Raw genomic sequence first — 27,911 nt, 5'->3', positions numbered from 1 at the left:
ACACTGTTGTCAAAAATGTCCTTGTTGTTATGGGATATCACACGTGCCCCCCCCCCCCCCCCAAAACATGCGTGTCCTCACGCATTTTGGTTTTATCCCTATATAAACTTCTCACTATATCCAGTCACATTCATTAGTGAACACAGTTTATGTCTGAAACATTAACATGTATCAACATTTTTAACATCAGTATCTGACAGGTATAATTCCTTTTGTGCTATAGTACATTAACACATGCTCCTGGAGCAATCGGTTGAAATCTGGACAGTATATGGTCTTGAAAAGTTTGTCTAGGAAACCTCAACCCCCCTGCCCTGGATGAGTATTGAACTCTTTCTAAACTGTCTTTGGGACATGCTGTACAAAACTGCAGCTGACTATGGTGGTTTTCTGTTTTGCAAGCCCTAGTCTTCTTGCCTCCTTGTCGGTGACAAACCACCTTAGTCTGCTGTAAATACATTTTATGAGCCTCTTCCATTCCATCTTGGGATTCAGTATCACAGCTGGTTTGGGACAATGGATTCTGGAGAGAAAGAGGCAGCAAGGTTCTTCTTACAGAACAGGTTGGACAGTTTCGGCACCATCTCTTGATGTCTTCCCTCATTTCAACCCAAAAGAACTTTTTCCAGATGCTTGTTTCCATCCTTTTGCACCCAGGGTGACCTGACTTGTCGTGATATTCTTCAAGCACATAACAAGCACTTTGTCTTGGAATTACAAGTTGACTGATCCTATAATGAGTATTAGGATCTTCACTACATCGAACCAACTGTCCTTTCTCTTCAAACAGCCTTTCTCGCTGTCTCAACAACTTCAGGAGTTCTGGCGAGGATTCTTGCCTTTGTCGCTTGGTCAGGTATTTCCCAGTCTTCAGTAAGGCTTTGAGGTGTCTTATCATCTGACTTTTATCTTGCAGGTGGTCAAAACTGGTTCCTTGAATAGGTTGCTCACAGTTTCTAGAACTGGATGCTATATTATTCATGCCTAACATTGAAGCATTCTTTCGGATAATCTGGACACTGGAGATGGGCATTTCTATCATTATTTGGCTAGCCTTATTTTTTTCATGTTCCTCTCTTACAGATAATTCTGTTATCATTCTTCCCTTTTGTTTGGCTATCCCAGGTTGAAGGCCTTGTTTCTCCTGGAGCTTGTCAGTTTGAAACTCTCCTTGGAGTGCTGCTACGAGCTCCTCACAGCAGTTCCGCAACACATTCATGCCCACTATCACTGGAGGCAATCCATCATCTTGGGCAGTGGTGATGATGAAGCCTTGCTGTGGTAGCACTGTTCGTCCGATTTGAATTTCAGCTTCCCAGTATCCTTTGCAAGGGATGCAGTGCCCATTGCTTGCAATCGGGTTTATCAATGTGGAAGTTGACGGAAACATCTGTTCCTCAGTCCAATGCTGCTCAAACTGTGTTGCTTGTATTGTGGTCACTTGTGATCCAGTGTCTAAGAGAGCGGGCATTGAGACTCCATTGATGCAAACTTGAACCACCGGGCATTGGCTAACATAACGGGTTAACCACATGAATTTGGAGTTTAAATGATCTGGCTGCTCAAATTCTCTCTTAATTTGTCCGCTTCCTTCACAGCTTTGAAAAATGGGTCGCCTTTGGGAGGCAAAGTGGTTGGAAAAAAGTGTCTCCATGTTTCTATGTAGGTCCCATTGGGAACTGTTCAGTGGTCTCCTCTCCTGGCACCATTCCATTTCTTCATGGAGCAGTGCCTGCTGTCTCTTCAGAATCTGCAGGTCTCTGCGCATCTCTGTCACACCACGTGTCAGTTCAGCCAGCTGACCTCGTAACTCACTAGAAGAGTCAAATATGCATGTCTTTGAACATGGCACTGTCACTCCTTTTACTGTAGGTGGGTAAGTAGCTCCTTTAAAACTTGACTCCTGGGCATCAGAATTCTCTTGATACCGTGGCATCTCTGGAATAGACTCTTGTGGAACAGCCCCTGAAGTAAGACTAGAGCCTAGAACTTTAATCGCAGCCTCTTTAAAATCCAGGAATGTGCTTCCAGGCTTCTGCAATCTCAATAGTCGCAGCTGAGTTTTTACAAATTCGCCCCTTGCAACTTCAGTGAACTGGTCCAATAACATTTTCTCTTTGTCATGCACTTCCTCAGGGTCTGCTTGCTGAACATCTCTGAGTGCTTCCTGCAAGCTGAGGGCATAGCCCCGTAGTGACTCTCCTGGTTGTTGCTTTCGAGCAAAGAAGTGCATTTTAAGTTCTGACACTGTCCTTCTGTCAAATGTGGTAGCAAGCCTGTTGAGGATCTGGTCCACAGTCTTCTTCTCTTCAGTAGGCCAAGAAGTAACCTCTCTAAGTGCAAGCCCTTTCAACTGTCCCATCAAGATCTCCACCTTTTGCTGCTCTTTCAGCGGGTACAGACAAAACAAAGACTGCAGTAGTATCCTCATCAGTTTATTTTTGTCAATTACCATTTTAATAATCGGGTAAAGAAAATTAAGTGGATTTTTGAAAGAAAACAATACTGTCAATATACTATTAAAACAAATTAAAATGGTAAACGTTATTGTACTTTAAGTAAAAATAAAAGAGCAAAAATATCAATCCCAGTTTTGGATTACTTTAATTAACAAAAAAAATGCATATAGCAGAGGATAGTTTCAATCTGCCTACCTCTGGGCTATAGACCCAGCATGCTTCCATTACAGTACTCTGCTGCACATGTAATTGCAAGAGATCCTGAAGCACTCACTCATCATGAGAAAGTACCAATGTGTTTCTTCATTGGTTGATGGAAGAAACATCTTACAAAAACTCTCCAGATTATTGACTATTTAAAGTTTTTCTAGGAAAAGTTCTAGATGAATGCTTATCAGCCTTTGTCAGTATGTACTTTTGCAAAGTGTCGCTGTGGCACAATCAGTTAGTGTGTACGGCTATTAACCAAAAGGTTGGTGGTTCAATCCCACCCAGGGACGTAATTGACCTTGTTATCAGATTTTGGTGATCTTTAAGTAGACAAGTCAAAATTTCAAAAACCCCTGTTATGGTGTAGGGTACCTGGCCTTCTCTGATGTAATCAGAGTTAGATTTGATTCAGTGGTTTTATAAAAACAGCTAGGAAGCACAATTTAGCAGTGGTTTGCAGAGAAAAAGAAATATGCTGGCAAAAAAATCCAATTGAGTGATTAAACAGCTCTTCATTTTCTGGCTTTACTTTTATGCTAACAAATTTGTTCTCTGAAAAGTATCCACAAAGCCAAATATCTGATAAACATCTTTGTAGGGATGGTTTTTCACCTATTACTAAATTAAACTTGCTTCATTGGAAAGGCAGCAAGATGCATCCTCATTTCAATATCTACTGAAATAATACAGGTTGACACCAGGAAACATTAACGCCACTGCATCCTTGCTGCTTTCTCATGTGGAAGTCTGTTTAATGTGAAAACAAGGTGATATCTAATTAGCACACAGGTAAGGAATTAAGAAAATCTTTATTTAAGGGTGAAGATGTTTCTCACAAAATTGTTGCCCCAATGCATCATTGAAATTCAAGCTGGAAAGATGATTTTAATATATCACTTGTACATTTTGTATTGCTCTTCTGGTGACAATGTAGTTTGTTTTTGTCAATTACCATTTTAATAATAGGGTAAAGAAAATTAAGTGGATTTTTGAAAGAAAACAATACTGTCAATATACTATTAAAACAAATTAAAATGGTAAAAGTTATTGTACTTTAAGTAAAAATAAAAGCTAAAATATCAATCCCAGTTTTGGATTACTTTAATGAACAAAAAAAAATGCATATAGCAAAGGATAGTTTCAATCTGCCTACCTCTGGGTTATGGGCCCAGCATGCTTCCATTGCAGTACTCTGCTGCACATGTAAGTGCAAGAGATCCTGAAGCACTCACTCATCATGCGAAAGTACCAATGTGTTTCTTCATTGGTTGCTGGAAGAAACATCTTACAAAAACTCTCCAGATTATTGACTTTTTAAAGTTTTTCTAGGAAACGTTCTAGATGAATGCTTATTAGTCTTTGTCAGTATGTACTTTTTGCAAAGTGTCTCTGTGGCGCAATCGGTTAGTGTGTTCAGCTATTAATCAAAAGGTTGGTGGTTCAATCCCACCCAGGGACGTAATTGACCTTGTGATCAGATTTTGGTGATATTTAAGTAGACAAGTCAAAATTGCAAACCCCCTCTTATGGTGTAGGGTACCTGGCCTTCTCTGATGTAATCAGAGTTAGATTTGATTAAGTGATTTTAATAAAAAACAGCTAGGAAGCACAATTTAGCAGTGGGTTGCAGAGAAAAAGAAAAATGCTGGCAGAAAAATCCAATTGAGTGATTAAACAGCTCTTCATTTTCTGATTTTATGTTTATGCTAACAAATTTGCTCTCTGAAAAGTGTCCACAAAGCCAAGTCTCTGATTAACACCTTTGTAGGAATGGTTTTTCACCTATTACTGAATTAAAAATGCTTAATTGGAAAGGCATCAAAGATGCATCCTCATTTCAATGTCTACTGAAATAATACAGGTTGACACAAGGAAACGTCACTGCATCCTTGCTGCTTCCTCATGGGGAAGTCTGTTTAATGTGAAAACAAGGTGATATCTAATTAGCACACAGGTAAGGAATTAAGAAAATCTTTATTTAAGGGTGAAGATGTTTCTCACAAAATCGTTGCCCCAATGCATCATTGAAATCCAAGCTGGAAAGATGATTTTAATATATCACTTGAACATTTTGTATTGCTCTTCTGGTGACAATGTAGTTTGTTTTTGTCAATTACCATTTTAATAATCGGGTAAAGAAAATTAAGTGGATTTTTTAAAGAAAACAATACTGTCAATATACTATTAAAACAAATTAAAATGGTAAAAGTTATTGTACTTTAAGTAAAAATAAAAGAGCAAAAATATCAATCCCAGTTTTGGATTACTTTAATGAACAAAAAAAATGCATATAGCAGAGGATAGTTTCAATCTGCCTACCTCTGGGTTATGGACCCAGCATGCTTCCATTACAGTACTCTGCTGCACATGTAAGTGCAAGAGATCCTGAAGCACTCACTCATTATGGGAAAGTACCAATGTGTTTCTTCATTGGTTGATGGAAGAAACATCTTACAAAAACTCTCCAGATTATTGACTATTTAAAGTTTTTATAGGAAACGTTCTAGATGAATGCTTATTAGCCTTTGTCAGTATGTACTTTTGCAAATGTCGCTGAGGTGCAATCAGTTAGTGTGTACGGCTATTAACCAAAAGGTTGGTGGTTCAATCCCACCCAGGGATGTAATTGACCTTGTTATCAGATTTTGGTGATCTTTAAGTAGACAAGTCAAAATTTCGAAAACCCCTGTTATGGTGTAGGGTACCTGGCCTTCTCTGATGTAATCAGAGTTAGATTTGATTCAGTGATTTTATAAAAACAGCTAGGAAGCACAATTTAGCAGTGGGTTGCAGAGAAAAAGAAATATGCTGGCAAAAAAATCCAATTGAGTGATTAAATAGCTCTTCATTTTCTGGCTTTATTTTTATGCTAACAAATTTGTTCTCTGAAAAGTGTCCACAAAGCCAAGTATCTGATTAACATCTTTGTAGGGATGGTTTTTCACCTATTACTAAATTAAACTTGCTTCATTGGAAAGGCAGCAAGATGCATCCTCATTTCAATATCTACTGAAATAATACAGGTTGACACCAGGAAACATTAACGCCACTGCATCCTTGCTGCTTTCTCATGTGGAAGTCTGTTTAATGTGAAAACAAGGTGATATCTAATTAGCACACAGGTAAGGAATTAAGAAAATATTTATTTAAGGGTGAAGATGTTTCTCACAAAATTGTTGCCCCAATGCATCATTGAAATTCAAGCTGGAAAGATGATTTTAATATATCACTTGTACATTTTGTATTGCTCTTCTGGTGACAATGTAGTTTGTTTTTGTCAATTACCATTTTAATAATAGGGTAAAGAAAATTAAGTGGATTTTTGAAAGAAAACATAACTGTCAATATACTATTAAAACAAATTAAAATGGTAAAAGTTATTGTACTTTAAGTAAAAATAAAAGAGCAAAAATATCAATCCCAGTTTTGGATTACTTTAATGAACAAAAAAAATGCATATAGCAAAGGATAGTTTCAATCTGCCTACCTCTGGGTTATGGGCCCAGCATGCTTCCATTGCAGTACTCTGCTGCACATGTAAGTGCAAGAGATCCTGAAGCACTCACTCATCATGCGAAAGTACCAATGTGTTTCTTCATTGGTTGCTGGAAGAAACATCTTACAAAAACTCTCCAGATTATTAACTTTTTAAAGTTTTTCTAGGAAACGTTCTAGATGAATGCTTATTAGTCTTTGTCAGTATGTACTTTTTGCAAAGTGTCTCTGTGGCGCAATCGGTTAGTGTGTTCAGCTATTAATCAAAAGGTTGGTGGTTCAATCCCACCCAGGGACGTAATTGACCTTGTGATCAGATTTTGGTGATATTTAAGTAGACAAGTCAAAATTGCAAACCCCCTCTTATGGTGTAGGGTACCTGGCCTTCTCTGATGTAATCAGAGTTAGATTTGATTATGTGATTTTATAAAAAAACAGCTAGGAAGCACAATTTAGCAGTGGGTTGGAGAGAAAAAGAAAAATGCTGGCAGAAAAATCAAATTGAGTGATTAAACAGCTCTTCATTTTCTGGCTTTATTTTTATGATAACAAATTTGTTCTCTGAAAAGTGTCCACAAAGCCAAGTATCTGATTAACATCTTTGTAGGGATGGTTTTTCACCTATTACTAAATTAAACTTGCTTCATTGGAAAGGCAGCAAGATGCATCCTCATTTCAATATCTACGGAAATAATACAGGTTGACACCAGGAAACATTAACGCCACTGCATCTTTGCTTTTTTCTCATGTGGAAGTCTGTTTAATGTGAAAACAAGGTGATATCTAATTAGCACACAGGTAAGGAATTAAGAAAATCTTTATTTAAGGGTGAAGATGTTTCTCACAAAATCGTTGCCCCAATGCATCATTGAAATCCAAGCTGGAAAGATGATTTTAATATATCACTTGAACATTTTGTATTGCTCTTCTGGTGACAATGTAGTTTGTTTTTGTCAATTACCATTTTAATAATCGGGTAAAGAAAATTAAGTGGATTTTTTAAAGAAAACAATACTGTCAATATACTATTAAAACAAATTAAAATGGTAAAAGTTATTGTACTTTAAGTAAAAATAAAAGAGCAAAAATATCAATCCCAGTTTTGGATTACTTTAATTAACAAAAAAAAAATGCATATAGCAGAGGATAGTTTCAATCTGCCTACCTCTGGGTTATGGACCCAGCATGCTTCCATTACAGTACTCTGCTGCACATGTAAGTGCAAGAGATCCTGAAGCACTCACTCATTATGGGAAAGTACCAATGTGTTTCTTCATTGGTTGATGGAAGAAACATCTTACAAAAACTCTCCAGATTATTGACTATTTAAAGTTTTTATAGGAAACGTTCTAGATGAATGCTTATTAGCCTTTGTCAGTATGTACTTTTGCAAAGTGTCGCTGAGGTGCAATCAGTTAGTGTGTACGGCTATTAACCAAAAGGTTGGTGGTTCAATCCCACCCAGGGACGTAATTGACCTTGTTATCAGATTTTGGTGATCTTTAAGTAGACAAGTCAAAATTTTGAAAACCCCTGTTATGGTGTAGGGTACCTGGCCTTCTCTGATGTAATCAGAGTTAGATTTGATTCAGTGATTTTATAAAAACAGCTAGGAAGCACAATTTAGCAGTGGGTTGCAGAGAAAAAGAAATATGCTGGCAAAAAAATCCAATTGAGTGATTAAATAGCTCTTCATTTTCTGGCTTTATTTTTATGCTAACAAATTTGTTCTCTGAAAAGTGTCCACAAAGCCAAGTATCTGATTAACATCTTTGTAGGGATGGTTTTTCACCTATTACTAAATTAAACTTGCTTCATTGGAAAGGCAGCAAGATGCATCCTCATTTCAATATCTACGGAAATAATACAGGTTGACACCAGGAAACATTAACGCCACTGCATCTTTGCTTTTTTCTCATGTGGAAGTCTGTTTAATGTGAAAACAAGGTGATATCTAATTAGCACACAGGTAAGGAATTAAGAAAATCTTTATTTAAGGGTGAAGATGTTTCTCACAAAATCGTTGCCCCAATGCATCATTGAAATTCAAGCTGGAAAGATGATTTTAATATATCACTTGTACATTTTGTATTGCTCTTCTGGTGACAATGTAGTTTGTTTTTGTCAATTACCATTTTAATAATCGGGTAAATAAAATTAAGTGGATTTTTGAAAGAAAACAATACTGTCAATATACTATTAAAACAAATTAAAATGGTAAAAGTTATTGTACTTTAAGTAAAAATAAAAGAGCAAAAATATCAATCCCAGTTTTGGATTACTTTAATTAACAAAAAAAAATGCATATAGCAGAGGATAGTTTCAATCTGCCTACCTCTGGGCTATGGACCCAGCATGCTTCCATTACAGTACTCTGCTGCACATGTAATTGCAAGAGATCCTGAAGCACTCACTCATCATGGGAAAGTACCAATGTGTTTCTTCATTGGTTGATGGAAGAAACATCTTACAAAAACTCTCCAGATTATTGACTATTTAAAGTTTTTCTAGGAAACGTTCCAGATGAATGCTTATTAGCCATTGTCAGTATGTACTTTCGCAAAGTGTCGCTGTGGCGCAATCAGTTAGTGTGTACGGCTATTAACCAAAAGGTTGGTGGTTCAATTCCACCCAGGGATGTAATTGACCTTGTTATCAGATTTTGGTGATCTTTAAGTAGACAAGTCAAAATTTAAAAAACCCCTGTTATGGTGTAGGGTACCTGGCCTTCTCTGATGTAATCAGAGTTAGATTTGATTCTGTGATTTTATAAAAACAGCTAGGAAGCACAATTTAGCAGTGGTTTGCAGAGAAAAAGAAATATGCTGGCAAAAAAATCCAATTGAGTGATTAAACAGCTCTTCATTTTCTGGCTTTATTTTTATGCTAACAAATGTGTTCTCTGAAAAGTGTCCACAAAGCCAAGTATCTGATTAACATCTTTGTAGGGATGGTTTTTCACCTATTACTAAATTAAACTTACTTCATTGGAAAGGCAGCAAGATGCATCCTCATTTCAATATCTACTGAAATAATACAGGTTGACACCAGGAAACATTAACGCCACTGCATCCTTGCTGCTTTCTCATGTGGAAGTCTGTTTAATGTGAAAACAAGGTGATATCTAATTAGCACACAGGTAAGGAATTAAGAAAATCTTTATTTAAGGGTGAAGATGTTTCTCACAAAATCGTTGCCCCAATGCATCATTGAAATTCAAGCTGGAAAGATGATTTTAATATATCACTTGTACATTTTGTATTGCTCTTCTGGTGACAATGTAGTTTGTTTTTGTCAATTACCATTTTAATAATCGGGTAAAGAAAATTAAGTGGATATTTGAAAGAAAACAATACTGTCAATATACTATTAAAACAAATTAAAATGGTAAAAGTTATTGTACTTTAAGTAAAAATAAAAGAGCAAAAATATCAATCCCAGTTTTGGATTACTTTAATTAACAAAAAAAAAATGCATATAGCAGAGGATAGTTTCAATCTGCCTACCTCTGGGTTATGGACCCAGCATGCTTTCATTACAGTACTCTGCTGCACATGTAAGTGCAAGAGATCCTGAAGCACTCACTCATCATGGGAAAGTACCAATGTGTTTCTTCGTTGGTTAATGGAAGAAACATCTTACAAAAACTCTCCAGATTATTGACTTTTTAAAGTTTTTCTAGGAAACGTTCTAGATGAATGCTTATTAGCCTTTGTCAGTATGGACTTTTGCAAAGTGTCTCTGTGGTGCAATCGGTTAGTGTGTTTGGTTATTAACCAAAGGGTTGGTGGTTCAATCCCACCCAGGGATGTAATTGACCTTGTTATCAGATTTTGGTGATCTTTAAGTAGACAAGTCAAAATTTCAAACCCCCTCTTATGGTGTAGGGTACCTGGCCTACTCTTATGTAATCAGAGTTAGATTTGATTAAGTGATTTTATAAAAAATAGCTAGGAAGCACAATTTAGAAGTGGGTTGCAGAGAAAAAGAAATAAGCTGGCAGAAAAATCCAACTGAGTGATTAAACAGCTCTTCATTTTCTGGCTTTATTTTTATGCTAACAAATTTGTTCTCTGAAAAGTGTCCACAAAGCCAAGTATCTGATTAACACCTTTGTAGGGATGGTTTTTCACCTATTACTAAATTAAACGTGCTTCATTGGAAAGGCAGCAAGATGCATCCTCATTTCAATATCTACTGAAATAATACAGGTTGACACCAGGAAACATTAAAGCCACTGCATCCTTGCTGCTTTCTCATGTGGAAGTCTGTTTAATGTGAAAACAAGGTGATATCTAATTAGCACACAGGTAAGGAATTAAGAAAATCTTTATTTAAGGGTGAAGAGGTTTCTCACAAAATCGTTGCCCCAATGCATCATTGAAATTCAAGCTGGAAAGATGATTTTAATATATCACTTGTACATTTTGTATTGCTCTTCTGGTGACAATGTAGTTTGTTTTTGTCAATTACCATTTTAATAATCGGGTAAAGAAAATTAAGTGGATTTTTGAAAGAAAACAATACTGTCTATATACTATTAAAACAAATTAAAAAGGTAAAAGTTATTGTACTTTAAGTAAAATAAAAAGAGCAAAAATATCAATCCCAGTTTTGGATTACTTTAATTAACAAAAAAAATGCATATAGCAGAGGATAATTTCAATCTGCCTACCTCTGGGTTATGGACCCAGCATGCTTCCATTACAGTACTCTGCTGCACATGTAAGTGCAAGAGATCCTGAAGCACTCACTCATCATGGGAAAGTACCAATGTGTTTCTTCATTGGTTGAAGGAAGAAACATCTTACAAAAACTCTCCAGATTATTGACTATTTAAAGTTTTTCTAGGAAACGTTCTAGATGAATGCTTATTAGCCTTTGTCAGTATGTACTTTTGCAAAGTGTCGCTGTAGCGCAATCAGTTAGTGTGTACGGCTATTAACCAAAAAGTTGGTGGTTCAATCCCACCCAGGGACGTAATTGACCTTGTGATCAGATTTTGGTGATATTTAAGTAGACAAGTCAAAATTTCAAACCCTCTCTTATGGTGTAGGGTACCTGGCCTACTCTGATGTAATCAGAGTTAGATTTGATTAAGTGATTTTATAAAAAAAAACAGCTAGGAAGCACAATTTAGCAGTGGGTTGCAGAGAAAAAGAAATATGCTGGCAGAAAAATCCAATTGAGTGATTAAACAGCTCTTCATTTTCTGGCTTTATTTTTATGCTAACAAATTTGTTCTCTGAAAAGTGTCCACAAAGCCAAGTATCTGATTAACACCTTTGTAGGGATGGTTTTTCACCTATTACTAAATTAAACATGCTTCATTGGAAAGGCAGCAAGATGCATCCTCATTTCAATATCTACTGAAATAATACAGGTTGACACCAGGAAACATTAACGCCACTGCATCCTTTCTGCTTTCTCATGTGGAAGTCTGTTTAATGTGAAAACAAGGTGATATCTAATTAGCACACAGGTAAGGAATTAAGAAAATCTTTATTTAAGGGTGAAGAGGTTTCTCACAAAATCGTTGCCCCAATGCATCATTGAAATTCAAGCTGGAAAGATGATTTTAATATATCACTTGTACATTTTGTATTGCTCTTCTGGTGACAATGTAGTTTGTTTTTGTCAATTACCATTTGAATAATAGGGTAAAGAAAATTAAGTGGATTTTTGAAAGAAAACAATACTGTCAATATACTATTAAAACAAATTAAAATAATAAAAGTTATTGTACTTTAAGTAAAAATAAAAGAGCAAAATATCAATCCCAGTTTTGGATTACTTTAATTAACAAAAAAAAATGCATATAGCAGAGGATAGTTTCAATCTGCCTACCTCTGGGTTATGGGCCCAGCATGCTTCCATTGCAGTACTCTGCTGCACGTGTAAGTGCAAGAGATCCTGAAGCACTCACTCATCATGGGAAAGTACCAATGTGTTTCTTCATTGGTTGATGGAAGAAACATCTTACAAAAACTCTCCAGATTATTGACTTTTTAAAGTTTTTCTAGGAAACGTTCTAGATGAATGCTTATTAGCCTTTGTCAGTATATACTTTTGCAATGTGTCTCTGTGGCGCAATCAGTTAGCGTGTTCGGTTATTAACCAAAAGGTTGGTGGTTTAATCCTACCCAGGGACGTAATTTACCTTGTTATCAGATTTTGGTGATCTTTAAGTAGACAAGTCAAAATTTCAAACCCCCTCTTATGGTGTAGGGTACCTGGCCTTCTCTGATGTAATCAGAGTTAGATTTGATTAAGTGATTTTATAAAAGAACAGCTAGGAAGCACAACTTAGCAGTGGGTTGCAGAGAAAAAGAAATATGCTTGCAGAAAAATCCAATTGAGTGATTAAACAGCTCTTCATTTTCTGGCTTTATTTTTATGCTAACAAATTTGTTCTCTGAAAAGTGTCCACAAAGCCAAGTATCTGATTAACACCTTTGTAGGGATGGTTTTTCACCTATTACTAAATTAAACTTGCTTCATTGGAAAGGCAGCAAGTGATGTCATCCAAGCAGTGGGTCAAAGTTGGCTTCAACCCTCGTCTGCTTATGAAAAGAGAAAAGGGATATGCAGGGCATGGCGGCCTTTTGCGACGCTTGGATGACCCCTAGTTCGCATTAAACACCCCCACCCTCCTTCGGTGTGGGGCTCATGTTGGCCATGCCCCAGCCCCTGAAGCATTCAAGCTGATTTCTTGCAGCTGCTGGGTACTGTAACAGCTCCAGAGCTGCTCTGTAAGGCAAGTAAAAGGGTGTGGGCCCTGCAGCACTACCTGTAGTTTGCATTGTGCATTGGAAGGCACAAAGTAAGCAGACGGGAGGAGAAGTCAGGATAGTGCACAAGGTTATAGAAGGGAGGGGCTCAAGAAAAGAGAAGTGGAAACAGACAGCATACTAGGCTGGAGAGAGACCTGAGACAAAGAGATCTGAATTATACGAGAGCCGTCCAGGGGAAACACAAATTATGCAGTCAAGTTTCCCACATTTGGGGAAATCGCAAGGGGCAGCACACCCAGAGTGCAATGGGTGAGCCTTGCCCTGGGAGAAGCACCTTCATGATCATAGTATCTCACCTGGCAGGTTAGTAGGAGTTGGGCTAGAGCTGGGGAGGGTCGCTGCTCGGGCACTACCTGTCAAGTGAAGGAGATCCAACTGAGGCAGCACAAGGGAACTCTCAAAAGAAGAACAAGGCTAGAGGAAGATCTGAGACAAAGAAATCTGACTTTTACCAGAGCTGACCAGAGGAAAGCACAAACACAGTCCACCACTACCACAAATAATGCAGTCGAGTTTCCCACATTTGGGGAAATCACAGGGGTCAGCATACCCAGAATGCAATGAATGAACCTCACCCTGGGAGAACAATCTTCATGACCATGGTATCTCCTATGCAAAATAAGTATGATTTGGGATAGGGCTGGGGAGGGCCGTTGCTCAGGCACATCTCTGTCAAGTAAGTTGCATTTGATTTGTTGTTTGGGAGTGCTTCAGTATTAGGCAGCCTTCTGCCCTACCATGTTCATCTGAAAATATGTGTTCTCCCTGCAGTTGTTGTCCCCAGATGAGAGTTCCCTTGTGCTGCCTCAGTTGAATCTCCTTTTGGAGAAGACCTCAATAAGATTGTAGCTGATCTGGCTACTGCTAAAACAGCTTGCCTACCTAGTATTACTCCTACCACGCAGAAGGCTAAAAGTACTTTTCTTGGCCCTTTCATCCTCCAGGTAAAGCGTACCCAAGGTCAGGCATACCCAAAGCAAGCTCATGTTTCCAGACCTGCCAAGCCCAGACTGAAGCAATCCTGGGCTGCCCATCAGCCTGCTTCCAAAACGGACAAGCCTGCCGCATGACGGTGCAGGCCTCCCTCTGGGGGATCCCAGGGTGGGGGCCCCGACTTCTAGGTTTGGCAAAGAAAGGTATAATTCTAAGCTAGAGAATTCTGTTTGGAGTTCACCTTGTACTTTGTGAAGAAATAATAAGCATTGTGGCTGAGCAGATACATGTAGTGTGTGGCTGCAAACTGCATGGATCTGCTGCGTTGTAATGCTGATTCTTTTTTTTTTGCAAAGTACCAATAGCTTCATATAATGTTCACAATTTTTACGCAGGATCAAATAGCTCAATAGGTAGGGTGTTTGATTAGAATTCAACAGGTTATAGGTTTGAATCCTGGGTATGGTAGTTTGAGATGTGTTATTTAATAAAGTATGTTGTTCTGACTGCCGGCATCCTATCACCTGGGATATCATACTAAATAAATGGAGTTGATCAAATTTTTTTTTTTTTTTTTTTTAACTAGGGACAATTTCCAGATACTTCTCTTTATAACTGAGATTGCCCCCTGGAACTTCACATCAGTTGACAACTATGCATGAGTGGGCAGTGCTTGCCCTGGATCTGCCCACCCATTTATGTGCCGTCATAAAATAAAGCATGACTAACAGTTATCCTGGGCGTACACTACACAATTATCTGTCAGGCTATCTATCCAGTCTGGATGGATGGAATGAAAATCTGGTAATGTATAGGAGCAAATGTCAATTAACCATTTGCTCCCAAACACTAGAAAAGTAGTCAAAAATGGTCATTACACAAATTGGTTAAACCCAAAATTTAACCAATTTGTTTAGGGGACCATTTTTGTCCATTTTTTAGTGTTTGAGAGTAAATCGTTGATGGTCATTTGCTCACATAGATAACCGGATTTCTATTCCAACCAGCCAGTGTTGGAGAGATGGTCTGCCAGATTACATAATGCATACCAGAGCCATAACTAGACTTTTTGGTGCCCTGTGACAGAGAATTATATGCCCTCCCCCCCATTTTTGCAATATGGACAAAAGGCGCATGCCTTGTGAGGAAGGGGCATAACAAGATTGGTCTCAGAGAAAGCACATGAGATATGAAGATATATCTAGTATACTTGACACTCAATGGTTTGTGGTATTGCCGGGGTGCCCTCCTTAAATGTTTATACAGTCACACATGGCATGTTTGTGTAAATGGCATATCAGCAGTCAGCACCAACTGGTGACATGCCATTTGTATAAGTAAGCCATATGTGACTAATATATAAACATACTTTATTAAATAACACCTCAAACTATCATACCCAGGATTCAAACCTATAACCTGTTAAATTCTAATCAAACACCCTACCCATTGAGATAATTGATCCTGCATCTATTCTAACCTCCAAAAACAGATTCAGTTGCATTTTCCAGCGTGTTTTGTTTGCGCCTTTGCAAATGTCTTACATCGACAAACTTATTTAGTACTATTTTGCAAATAGGGTTACATTGTCGCAACATTGTGTTCCCTAATTGCTTGATTTTTTAAATGCAAAAATTGATAAAGACACCTGATAATTGCTCTGTGGAGTCTTCTTTTGTGTCTACTTCTTATCTACATTTAATTCCCTACCTATAATCAAGGCATTTTTAAATGCTGGGCGCTGCCAGGACGTGAGGCCTACCTAGTCTTTAGATCTGAATTTGAATGTACTTGTGAACTAACTTAATTTCCTACTTCTAAATTCATTCCTAAATTCACTACTTACATTAATCCTGTAGTTGGGCATTTTGAGCCTTCAATTGTGGGCATTGTTTTGTGTCCAGACCAGCAGCTGGTGGTGTGCATTTGCTGGAAAGGCATCGAAGACCTCCGATATGCTGCATCTCCTGATGTGTATCTGCCTCAAGTGGCTGTCAGCAAATGCATGCTAGACACCCCATTCCAAGCTGATTGTGACATCACGGAACATGCATCATAGAACAGGCATGCTAGAACATGGGTCTTCAACCTGCGACCCTCCAGCTGCTGTAGAACTACATATCCCAGCATGCCCTGCCTCAGTTTTAGCATACCTTAATAGCAAAACTGTGGCAGGGCATGCTGGGATGTGTAGTTTCACAGCAGCTGGAGGGCCACAGGATGAAGACCCATGTGCTAGAACCAAACCGCAGGTACATTGAATGCTAGCAAGCTGAATGTTTAAATCCTTTTCGTTCCGCAGCATTCCAATGCGGAAGATTCCATGGAACCAGAGATTATTCCATTGAGAAGGACATGCTGCCTGGATGACTGCACTGTGCAAATTAAATCACGGAGCCAGTTGGCTTGTGGGTGGCTCTGGTGACTGGGTGGTTGGGTGGGCGGTGTGTCGGAGGTGGAGCACATGCAAATGAATGTGTATCATCCAGCTAGTGAGAGAGAAAACTCATGCAGGAGTGTGCCTGCTTGTCAGTGAGTTATGCACCTTGCCAGACGTCAAATCTACATGGAGCAACTGGAGGGGACAAGAGCAGGTTTGGAAAATATAGACAGAAGAGCATATATGCTGGCGCATTCTCCATGATTGTGTCAGCTTATGTTTTGGTGCACTGCACTTTCCTCCACTAAGTTTTAGCCATTTTGTTTAAACGCAAGTGTAGTTGCTTCTCGCTCTTTTGGCTGTGATATTGTATCGTGGTTGAAGAGTCTGCTGGAGGGATTGTTTTCTTCATTGGCGAGAGACTGAAGATATTCCAGGATGGAAGGCTTGGGAACACTATCCGTTTTTCAGTTGTGGAAGAGTTGAAAGACCGGATTGGACTACATTCTATAGTAAAGGGTATCTTTGTATTTATTAATCCTCCCTTTATATGTGTCTGTCTTTCAATAAAGCTTTGGGCTTGTGATTCCGTCACCCTCTTACACTCCACACCCATAGCCTTATTAACTATTGTATTGTTTAAATGTATAGTGCAGTTCATGATTTATAGTGTAGGCTGGCCTGTGCTGTAGTTCTTGAACTGTACTATACCGACAGCATTTGTATTGTGTTTTGGCTGTGCTGCAACACAGTACTTATGTGTGTAATGTTTATGTATGTTTTTTTGCTTCTTTATGTCAATAAAGACTGCTTTTTCAATCCAATATCTGAAAACAATCAATGTTTATCTTTGATGGCAATAGAAGTGGTATGATATTTGCTGCTTTTGAAAGGCAATATCTGATATGTCCCCTATCTGGGAACCATATATTAAATGGCTTTTCAGAAAAGGGAGATGGGAGAAGAGCTTTCAGTACTTGTAGGACCGATGCACATTTCCTATTCTAGCCTCCAAAAACAGATTCAGTTGCATTTTCCAGCATGTTTTGGATGCGCCTTTGCAAATGTCTTACATCGACAAACTTATTTAGTACTATTTTGCAAATAGGGTTACATTGTTGCAACATTGTGTTCCCTAATTGCTTGATTTTTTAAATGCAACAATTGATAAAAACACCTGATAACTGCTCTGCGGAGTCTTATTTTGTGTCTACTTCTTATCTACATTTAATTCCGTACCTCTAATCAAGGCATTTTTAAATGCTGGCGGCTGCCAGGACGTGAGGCCTACCTAGACTTTAGATCTGAATTTGAATGTACTTGTGAACTAACTTAATTTCCTACTTCTAAATTCATTCCTAAATTCACTACTTACATGAATCCTGTAGTTGGGCATTTTGGGACTTCGATTGTGGGCATTGTTTTGTGTCCAGACCAGCAGCAGGTGGTGTGCATTTGCTGGAAAGGCATCGAAGACCTCCGATATGCTGCATCTCCTGATGTGTGTCTCCCTCAAGTGGCTGTCAGCAAATGCCTGCTAGACACCCCATTCCAAGCTGATTGTGACATCACGGAACATGCATCATAGAACAGGCATGCTAAAACATGGGTCTTCAACCTGCGACCCTCCAGCTGCTGTGGAACTACACATCCCAGCATGCCCTGCCTCAGTTTTAGCATACCTTAATAGCAAAACTGTGGCAGGGCATGCTGGGATGTGTAGTTTCACAGCAGCTGGAGGGCCACAGGATGAAGACCCATGTGCTAGAGCCAAGCCGCAGGTACATTGAATGCTAGCAAGCTGAATATTTAAATCCTTTTTGTTCCGCAGCATTCCAATGCGGAAGATTCCATGGAACCAGATATCCTTCCATTGAGAAGGACATGCTGCCTGGATGACTACACTGTGCAAATTAAATCACAGAGCCAGTTGGTTTGTGGGTGGCTCTGGTGACTGGGTGGTTGGGTGGGTGGTGTGTCGGAGGTGGAGCACATGCAAATGATTGTGTATCATCCAGCTAGTGAGAGTGAAAACTCATGCAGGAGTGTGCCTGCTTGTCAGTGGGTTATGCACCTTGCCAGACGTTAAATCTACATAGAGCAGCTGGAGGGGACAAGAGCAGGTTTGCAAAATATAGATAGAAGAGCATATATGCTGGCGCATTCTCCATGATTGTGTCAGCTTATGTTTTGGTGCACTGCACTTTCCTCCACTAAGTTTTAGCCATTTTTGTTAAGCTCAAGTGTAGTTGCTTCTCGGCCTTTTGGCTGTGATCTTGTATTGTGGTTGAAGGGTCTGCTGGAGGGAGGGATTGCTTTCTTCATTGGCGAAAGACCAAAGATTTTCCAGGATGGAAGGCTTGGGAACACTATCCGTTTTTCAATTGTGGAAGAGTTGAAATACCGGATTGGACTACATTCTATAGTAAAGGATGTCTTTCTATTTATTAATCCTCCCCTTATATGTGTCAGTCTTTCAATAAAGCTTCGGGCTTGTGATTCCCTCACCCTCTTACACTCCACACCCATAGCCTTATTAACTGTTGTATTATTGTACAGTTTAAATGTATAGTGCAGTTCATGATTTATAGTGTAGGCTGGCCTGTGCTGTAGTTCTTGAACTGTACTATACCGTCAGCATTTCTATTGTGTTTTGGCTGTGCCGCAACGCGGGTACTTATGTGTGTAATGTTTATGTATGTTTTTTTGCTTCTTTATGTGCATCGGTCCTACAAGTACTGAAAGCTCTTCTCCCATCTCCCTTTTCTGAAAAGCCATTTAATATATGGTTCCCAGATAGGGGACATATCAGATATTGGATTTCAAAAGCATCAAATATCATACCACTTTTATTGCCATCAAAGATAAACATTGATTGTTTTCAGATATTGGCTTGAAAAAGCAGTCTTTATTGACATAAAAAAAAACATACATAAACATTGCACACATAAATACAGTGTTGCAGCACAGCCAAAACACAATACAAATGCTGACGGTATAGTACAGTTCAAGAACTACAGCACAGGCCAGTCTACACTATAAATCATGAACTGCACTATACATTTAAACTATACAATAATACAACAGTTAATAAGGCTATGGGTGTGGAGTGTAAGAGGGTGAGGGATTCACAAAACCGAAGCTTTATTGTAACACAGACACATATAAGGGGAGGGTCAATAAATAGAAAAATATCCTTTACTATAGAATGTAGTCCAATCCGACCTCTGTGCTCTTCCACAACTGAAAAACAGATAGTGTTCCCAAGCCTTCCATCCTGGAATATCTTTGGTCTTTCGCCAATGAAGAAAACAATCCCTCCCTCCAGCAGACCCTTCAACCACGATACAAGATCACAGCCAAAAGGCCGAGAAGCAACTACACTTGAGCTTAACAAAAATGGCTAAAACTTAGTGGAGGAAAGTGCAGTGCACCAAAACATAAGCTGACACAATCATGGAGAATGCGCCAGCATATATGCTCTTCTATCTATATTTTGCAAACCTGCTCTTGTCCCCTCCAGCTGCTCTATGTAGATTTAACGTCTGGCAAGGTGCATAACCCACTGACAAGCAGGCACACTCCTGCATGAGTTTTCTCTCTCACTAGCTGGATGATACACAATCATTTGCATGCGCTCCACTTCCGACACACCACCCACCCAACCACCCAGTCACCAGAGCCACCCACAAGCCAACTGGCTCCGTGATTTAATTTGCACAGTGTAGTCATCGAGGCAGCATGTCCTTCTCAATGGAAGGATCTCTGGTTCCATGGAATCTTCCGCATTGGAATGCTGCGGAACAAAAAGGATTTAAATATTCAGCTTGCTAGCATTCAATGTACCTGCGGCTTGGCTCTAGCACATGGGTCTTCATCCTGTGGCCCTCCAGCTGCTGTGAAACTACACATCCCAGCATGCCCTGCCACAGTTTTGCTATTAAGGTATGCTAAAACTGAGGCAGGGCATGCTGGGATGTGTAGTTCCACAGCAGCTGGAGGGTCGCAGGTTGAAGACCCATGTTTTAGCATGCCTGTTCTATGATGCATGTTCCATTATGTCACAATCAGCTTGGAATGGGGTGTCTAGCAGGCATTTGCTGACAGCCACTTGAGGGAGACACACATCAGGAGATGCAGCATATCGGAGGTCTTCGATGCCTTTCCAGCAAATGCACACCACCTGCTGCTGGTCTGGACACAAAACAATGCCCACAATCGAAGTCCCAAAATGCCCAACTACAGGATTCATGTAAGTAGTGAATTTAGGAATGAATTTAGAAGTAGGAAATTAAGTTAGTTCACAAGTACATTCAAATTCAGATCTAAAGACTAAACACAAAACACAAAATAAGACTCCACAGAGCATTTATCAGGTGTCTTTATCAATTGTTGCATTTAAAAAATCAAGCAATTAGGGAACACAATGTTGCGACAATGTAACCCTATTTGCAAAATAGTACTAAATAAGTTTGTCGATGTAAGACATTTGCAAAGGCGCAAACAAAACACGCTGGAAAATGCAACTGAATCTGTTTTTGGAGGTTAGAAAAGATGCAGGATCAAGTAGCTCAATGGGTAGGGTGTTTGATTAGAATTCAACAGGTTATAGGTTTGAATCCTGGGTATGATAGTTTGAGGTGTTATTTAGTAAAGCATGTTTATATATTAGTCACACATGGCTTACTTGTACAAATGGCATGTCACCAGTTAGTGCTGACTGCTGATATGCCATTTGCACAAACATGCAATGTGTGACTGTATATGCATTTAAGGAGGGCACCCCGGCAATACCACAAACCATTGAGTGTCAAGTATACTAGATATATCTTCATATCTCATGTGCTTTCTCTGAGACCAATCTTGTTATGCCCCTTCCCCACAAGGCATGCACCTTTTGTCCATATTGCAAAAATGGGGAGGGGGGGGGGCATATAATTCTCTGTCACAGGGCACCAAAAAGTCTAGTTATGGCTCTGGTATGCATTATGTAATCTGGCAGACCATCTCTCCTTTACTTGACAGAGATGTGCCTGAGCAGCGGCCCTCCCCAGCCCTATCCCAAATCATACTTATTTTGCATAGGAGATACCATGGTCATGAAGATTGTTCTCCCAGGGTGAGGTTCATTCATTGCATTCTGGGTATGCTGACCCCTGTGATTTCCCCAAATGTGGGAAACTCGACTGCATTATTTGTGGTAGTGGGGGACTGTGTTTGTGCTTTCCTCTGGTCAGCTCTGGTAAAAGTCAGATTTCTTTGTCTCAGATCTTCCTCTAGCCTTGTTCTTCTTCCGAGAGTTCCCTTGTGCTGCCCCAGTTGGATCTCCTTCACTTGACAGGGGGGTACCCGAGCAGCGACCCTCCCCAGCTCTAGCCCAACTCCTACTTACCTGCCAGGTGAGATACTATGATCATGAAGGTGCTTCTCCCAGGGCAAGGCTCACCCATTGCACTCTGGGTGTGCTGCTCCTGCGATTTCCCCAAATGTGGGAAACTTGACTGCATAATTTGTGTTTCCCCTGGTCGGTTCTCGTATAATTCAGATCTCTTTGTCTCAGGTCTCTCTCCAGCCTAGTTTGCTGTCTGTTTCCACTTCTCTTTTCTTGAGCCGCTCCCTTCTATACCCTTGCGCACTATCCTTACTTCTCCCGTCTGCTTACTTTGTGCCTTCCAATGCACAATGCAAACTACAGGTAGTGCTGCAGGTCCCACACCCTTTTACTTGCCGTACAGAGCAGCTCTGGAGCTGTTACAGAGCCCAGCTACTGCAAGAAATCAGCTTGAATAATTCAGGGGCTGAGGCATAGCCAACATGAGCCCCACACCGAAGGAGGGTGGAGATGTTTAATGCGAACTAGGGGTCATCCAAGCGCCGCAAAAGGCCGCCATGCCCTGCACGCCCCTTTTCTCTTTTCACATGCAGATGAGGGTTGAAGCCAACTTTGACCCACTGCTTGGATGACATCACCATATGCAAATCCATCTGCTGCAGGCCTTCCCCCAGGAATGCTTGCACTAGTTGTTGCATTTGGTTTGTTGTTTGGGGGTGCTTCAGTATTAGGCAGCCTTCTGCCCTCCCATGTTCATCTGAAAATATGTGTTCTCCCTGCAGTTGTTGTCCCCAGATGAGAGTTCCCTTGTGCTGCCTCAGTTGAATCTCCTTTACTTGACAGAGATGTGCCTGAGCAGCGGCCCTCCCCAGCCCTATCCCAAATCATACTTATTTTGCATAGGCGATACCATGGTCATGAAGATTGTTTTCCCAGGGTGAGGTTCATTCATTGCATTCTGGGTATGCTGACCCCTGTGATTTCCCCAAATGTGGGAAACTCGACTGCATTATTTGTGGTAGTGGGGGACTGTGTTTGTGCTTTCCTCTGGTCAGCTCTGGTAAAAGTCAGATTTCTTTGTCTCGGATCTTCCTCTAGCCTTGTTCTTCTTTCGAGAGTTCCCTTGTGCTGCCTCAGTTGGATCTCCTTCACTTGACAGGGGGGTACCCGTGCAGCGACCCTCCCCAGCTCTAGCCCAAATCCTACTTACCTGCCAGGTGAGATACTATGATCATGAAGGTGCTTCTCCCAGGGCAAGGCTCACCCATTGCACTCTGGGTGTGCTGCTCCTGCGATTTCCCCAAATGTGGGAAACTTGACTGCATAATTTGTGTTTCCCCTGGTCGGCTCTCGTATAATTCAGATCTCTTTGTCTCAGGTCTCTCTCCAGCCTAGTTTGCTGTCTGTTTCCACTTCTCTTTTCTTGAGCTGCTCCCTTCTATGCCATTGGGCACTATCCTGACTTCTCCCGTCTGCTTACTTTGTGCCTTCCAATGCACAATGCAAACTACAGGTAGTGCTGCAGGGCCCACACCCTTTTACTTTCCGTACAGAGCAGCTCTAGAGCTGTTACAGTGCCCAGCTGCTGCAAGAAATCAGCTTGTATGCTTCAGGGCCTGGGGTATAGCCAACATGAGCCCCACACCGAAGGAGGGTGGAGGTGTTTAATGCGAACTAGGGGTCATCCAAGCACCGCAAAAGGCCGCCATGCCCTGCACGCCCCTTTTCTCTTTTCATATGCAGACGAGGGTTGAAGCCAACTTTGACCCACTGCTTGGATGACATCACCATATGCAAATCCATCTGCTGCAGGCCTTCCCCCAGGAATGCTTGCACTAGTTGTTGCATTTGGTTTGTTGTTTGGGGGTGCTTCAGTATTAGGCAGCCTTCTGCCCTCCCATGTTCATCTGAAAATATGTGTTCTCCCTGCAGTTGTTGTCCCCAGATGAGAGTTCCCTTGTGCTGCCTCAGTTGAATCTCCTTTACTTGACAGAGATGTGCCTGAGCAGCGGCCCTCCCCAGCCCTATCCCAAATCATACTTATTTTGCATAGGAGATACCATGGTCATGAAGATTGTTCTCCCAGGGTGAGGTTCATTCATTGCATTCTGGGTATGCTGACCCCTGTGATTTCCCCAAATGTGGGAAACTCGACTGCATTATTTGTTGTAGTGGGGGACTGTGTTTGTGCTTTCCTCTGGTCAGCTCTGGTAAAAGTCAGATTTCTTTGTCTCAGATCTTCCTCTAGCCTTGTTCTTCTTTCGAGAGTTCCCTTGTGCTGCCTCAGTTGGATCTACTTCACTTGACAGGGATGTGCCCGAGCAGCGACCCTCCCCAGCTCTAGCCCAACTCCTACTTACCTGCCTGGTGAGATACTATGATCATGAAGGTGCTTCTCCCAGGGCAAGGCTCACCCATTGCACTCTGGGTGTGCTGCCCCTGCGATTTCCCCAAATGTGGGAAACTTGACTGCAGAATTTGTGTTTCCCCTGGTCGGCTCTCGTATAATTCAGATTTCTTTGTCTCGGGTCTCTCTACAGCCTAGTTTGCTGTCTGTTTCCACTTCTTTTTTCTTGAGCCCCTCCCTTTTATACCCTTGTGCACTATCCTGACTTCTCCTCCTCTCTGCTTACTTTGTGCCTACCAATGCACAATGCAAACTACAGGTAGTGCTGCAGGGCCCACGCCCTTTTACTTGCCTTACAGAGCAGCTCTGGAGCTGTTACAGTGCCAAGCTGCTGCAAGAAATCAGCTTGAATGCTTCAGGGGCTGGGGCATGGCCAACATGAGACCAACACCGAAGGAGGGTGGGGGTGTTTAATGCAAACTAAGGGTCATCCAAGCGCCGCTAAAGGCCGCCATGCCCTGCACGCCCCTTTTCTCTTTTCATATGCAGACGAGGGTTGAAGCCAACTTTGACCCACTGCTTGGATGACATCACCATATGCAAATCCATCTGCGGCAGGCCTTCCCCCAGGAATGCTTGCACTAGTTGTTGCATTTGGTTTGTTGTTTGGGGGTGCTTCAGTATTAGGCAGCCTTCTGCCCTCCCATGTTCATCTGAAAATATGTGTTCTCCCTGCAGTTGTTGTCCCCAGATGAGAGTTCCCTTGTGCTGCCTCAGTTGAATCTCCTTTACTTGACAGAGATGTGCCTGAGCAGCGGCCCTCCCCAGCCCTATCCCAAATCATACTTATTTTGCATAGGAGATACCATGGTCATGAAGATTATTCTCCCAGGGTGAGGTTCATTCATTGCATTCTGGGTATGCTGACCCCTGTGATTTCCCCAAATGTGGGTAACTCGACTGCATTATTTGTGGTAGTGGGGGACTGTGTTTGTGTTTTCCTCTGGTCAGCTCTGGTAAAAGTCAGATTTCTTTGTTTCAGATCTTCCTCTAGCCTTGTTCTTCTTTCGAGAGTTCTCTTGTGCTGCCTCAGTTGGATCTCCTTCACTTGACAGGGGGGTGCCCGAGCAGCGACCCTCCCCAGCTCAAGCCCAACTCCTACTTACCTGCCAGGTGAGATACTATGATCATGAAGGTGCTTCTCCCAGGGCAAGGCTCACCCATTGCACTCTGGGTGTGCTGCCCCTGCGATTTCCCCAAATGTGGGAAACTTGACTGCATAATTTGTGTTTCCCCTGGTCGGCTCTCATATAATTCAGATCTCTTTGTCTCAGGTCTCTCTCCAGCCTAGTTTGCTGTCTGTTTCCACTTCTTTTTTCTTGAGCCCCTCCCTTTTATACCCTTGTGTACTATCCTGACTTCTCCTCCTGTCTGCTTACTTTGTGCCTTCCAATGCACAATGCAAACTACACACCCTTTTACTTGCCTTACAGAGCAGCTCTGGAGCTGTTACAGTGCCAAGCTGCTGTAAGAAATCAGCTTGAATGCTTCAGGGGCTGGGGCATTGTCAACATGAGCCCCACACCGTAGGAGGGTGAAGGGGTTTAATGCGAACTAAGGGTCATCCAAGCGCCGCAAAAGGCCGCCATGCCCTGCATACCCCTTTTCTCTTTTCATATGCAGATGAGGGTTCCAGCCAACTTTGGCCCACTGCTTGGATGACATCACCGTATGCAAATCCGTCTTCTGCAGAACTTCCCCCAGGAATGCTTGTACTAGTTGTTGCATTTGGTTTGTTGTTTGGGGGTGCTTCAGTATTAGGCAGCCTTCTGCCCTCCCATGTTCATCTGAAAATATGTGTTCTCCCTGCAGTTGTTGTCCCCAGATGAGAGTTCCCTTGTGCTGCCTCAGTTGAATCTCCTATACTTGACAGAGATGTGCCTGAGCAGCGGCCCTCCCCAGCCCTATAACAAATCATACTTATTTTGCATAGGCGATACCATGGTCATGAAGATTGTTCTCCCAGGGTGAGGTTCATTCATTGCATTCTGGGTATGCTGACCCCTGTGATTTCCCCAAATGTGGGAAACTCGACTGCATTATTTGTGGTAGTGGGGGACTGTGTTTGTGCTTTCCTCTGGTCAGCTCTGGTAAAAGTCAGATTTCTTTGTCTCAGATCTTCCTCTAGCCTTGTTCTTCTTTCGAGAGTTCCCTTGTGCTGCCTCAGTTGGATCTCCTTCACTTGACAGGGGGTGCCCGAGCAGCAATCCTCCACAGCTCTGGCCCAACTCCTACTTACCTGCCAGGTGAGATACTATGATCTTCACTGTTAGGGCAATCAGGATGTGGAATTCCCTGCCAGGGAAGGTGGTAATGGCGGACTCTGTAATTGGATTTAAAAAAGGAATGGATACATTTCTGAATGAAAAAGCTATCCAAGGTTATAATACTTAAAATATCAACATGGTTAATCCGGGGGTAACATGAGTTGTAGTAGCTAACTTGTCATAAAACATTATTCAGCAAGTATGTAGAATCATCACAACTTAAAACAGGTTGAACACGATGGGCAATTTGCCTCTATTCAACCTCAAAAACTATGTTACTATATGTTACTATATTACTATGTTACTGTAGTATACAGAACACCACAATGCAATGAGCAGTGATAGTGAGCACTGATGAGGATACTAGAACTGACACTGAGCAGCAAGATGCAGCACTGGACTATTAGTAATGTACTGTAGTATGCTGAGCACAACAATGCAGCACAAGACAATGAGCAGTGATACTGAGCACTGATGAGGATACTACTGAGAACTGACACTGAGCAGGAGAGACACACTACTAGTATTACTGAGCAGCAATAAGTATCCACTGATACTGAGCACTGATATTGAGATTTCCACTGAGAGAACATAGCCACGTCCTCTCCGCTCTCTCTTCAATGCACGAGTAAAAATGGCGGCAACGCGCAGCTCTTTATATGGAATCCGAATCTCGCGAGAATCCGACAGCGGGATGATGACATTTTCCCTTGTTCAGGTTTTCCGAGTCAGGCGGGAACAACCGAGCCTGCCTCGGACCAGTGTAAACCACGTGGAGTTCATGGGGAATTCGGTTCTCGGAGAACCGAACCCGCTCCTCTCTACCTTATACCCATCAATTTTTTTTATTTTCAATCTAAGCCCCTGCAGTTTTCTGTAAGCATCTGCTTTGCTATGATGATCAACAAGTCACAAGGGCAAACACTCAGGGCTTGAGGCGTAGATCTTAGGACCAGCTGCTACAAGCATGGCAGAGGTGTCACTATCACTGGTGACACCCAGAGAGGTGGCGAGGGAGATTGTAATGCAGTGCGCGCAGATAAGCAGCGCAATGGTAAAAAGGAGGCATGGTTTCATAGGTAGGGGCGTGGCCTGGTGGCCTGAATCTACATTTTGTTGCTCCGGGTGTCTCGGGGGTTGGGGGCTGCACCGGGGACTAGTGTGTGAGCGGTGCTGGCTCCTGCACAGTGACAGGGCATGGCCACTAGAGATGTGCACCGGAAATTTTTCGGGTTTTGTGTTTTGGTTTTGGGTTCGGTTCCGCGGCCGTGTTTTGGGTTCGAACGCGTTTTGGCTAAACCTCACCGAATTTTTTTTGTCGGATTCGGGTGTGTTTTGGATTCGGGTGTTTTTTTCAAAAAACCCTAAAAAACAGCTTAAATCATAGAATTTGGGAGTCATTTTGATCCCAAAGTATTATTAACCTCAATAACCATAATTTCCACTCATTTTCAGTCTATTCTTAACACCTCACACCTCACAATATTATTTTTAGTCCTAAAATTTGCACCGAGGTCGCTGGATGACTAAGCTCAGCGACCCAAGTGGCCGACACAAACACCTGGCCCATCTAGGAGTGGCACTGCAGTGTCACGCAGGATGGCCCTTCCAAAAAACACTCCCCAAACAGCACA

The 27,911-nt window shown here is 41.4% G+C and overlaps 10 non-coding genes and 1 pseudogene across 10 annotated transcripts; 9 read left to right on the top strand and 2 right to left on the bottom strand.

The window, feature by feature from the left end:
• Positions 1–13,105: 13,105 nt before the first annotated feature.
• Positions 13,106–13,269, bottom strand: LOC135014004 (U1 spliceosomal RNA). Its single transcript, XR_010212584.1, has one exon. It is a non-coding gene; the product is annotated as a U1 spliceosomal RNA (small nuclear RNA).
• Positions 13,270–13,420: 151 nt separating this feature from the next.
• On the bottom strand, positions 13,421–13,584 carry LOC135013919 (U1 spliceosomal RNA). Its single transcript, XR_010212506.1, has one exon. It is a non-coding gene; the product is annotated as a U1 spliceosomal RNA (small nuclear RNA).
• Positions 13,585–21,339: 7,755 nt separating this feature from the next.
• On the top strand, positions 21,340–21,503 carry LOC135013939 (U1 spliceosomal RNA). Its single transcript, XR_010212526.1, has one exon. It is a non-coding gene; the product is annotated as a U1 spliceosomal RNA (small nuclear RNA).
• A 152-nt stretch (positions 21,504–21,655) lies between these two features.
• On the top strand, positions 21,656–21,818 carry LOC135013991 (U1 spliceosomal RNA). The gene has a single exon (XR_010212576.1). It is a non-coding gene; the product is annotated as a U1 spliceosomal RNA (small nuclear RNA).
• Positions 21,819–22,489: 671 nt separating this feature from the next.
• LOC135013935 (U1 spliceosomal RNA) lies at positions 22,490–22,653 on the top strand. The gene has a single exon (XR_010212522.1). It is a non-coding gene; the product is annotated as a U1 spliceosomal RNA (small nuclear RNA).
• A 152-nt stretch (positions 22,654–22,805) lies between these two features.
• LOC135014049 (U1 spliceosomal RNA) lies at positions 22,806–22,968 on the top strand. Its single transcript, XR_010212628.1, has one exon. It is a non-coding gene; the product is annotated as a U1 spliceosomal RNA (small nuclear RNA).
• Positions 22,969–23,639: 671 nt separating this feature from the next.
• LOC135014205 (U1 spliceosomal RNA) lies at positions 23,640–23,803 on the top strand. Its single transcript, XR_010212756.1, has one exon. It is a non-coding gene; the product is annotated as a U1 spliceosomal RNA (small nuclear RNA).
• Positions 23,804–23,955: 152 nt separating this feature from the next.
• Positions 23,956–24,118, top strand: LOC135014151 (U1 spliceosomal RNA). Its single transcript, XR_010212711.1, has one exon. It is a non-coding gene; the product is annotated as a U1 spliceosomal RNA (small nuclear RNA).
• Positions 24,119–24,792: 674 nt separating this feature from the next.
• LOC135013952 (U1 spliceosomal RNA) lies at positions 24,793–24,956 on the top strand. Its single transcript, XR_010212539.1, has one exon. It is a non-coding gene; the product is annotated as a U1 spliceosomal RNA (small nuclear RNA).
• Positions 24,957–25,108: 152 nt separating this feature from the next.
• On the top strand, positions 25,109–25,250 carry LOC135014065 (U1 spliceosomal RNA; annotated as a pseudogene).
• A 676-nt stretch (positions 25,251–25,926) lies between these two features.
• Positions 25,927–26,090, top strand: LOC135013926 (U1 spliceosomal RNA). Its single transcript, XR_010212513.1, has one exon. It is a non-coding gene; the product is annotated as a U1 spliceosomal RNA (small nuclear RNA).
• Positions 26,091–27,911: the final 1,821 nt, after the last annotated feature.

This window comes from Pseudophryne corroboree, unplaced genomic scaffold (assembly GCF_028390025.1).
Source record: "Pseudophryne corroboree isolate aPseCor3 unplaced genomic scaffold, aPseCor3.hap2 scaffold_279, whole genome shotgun sequence".
NCBI lineage: Eukaryota > Metazoa > Chordata > Amphibia > Anura > Myobatrachidae > Pseudophryne > Pseudophryne corroboree.
Note: the sequence above shows the minus strand (reverse complement) of the source record. Positions and strands in the feature narration are given on the sequence as shown.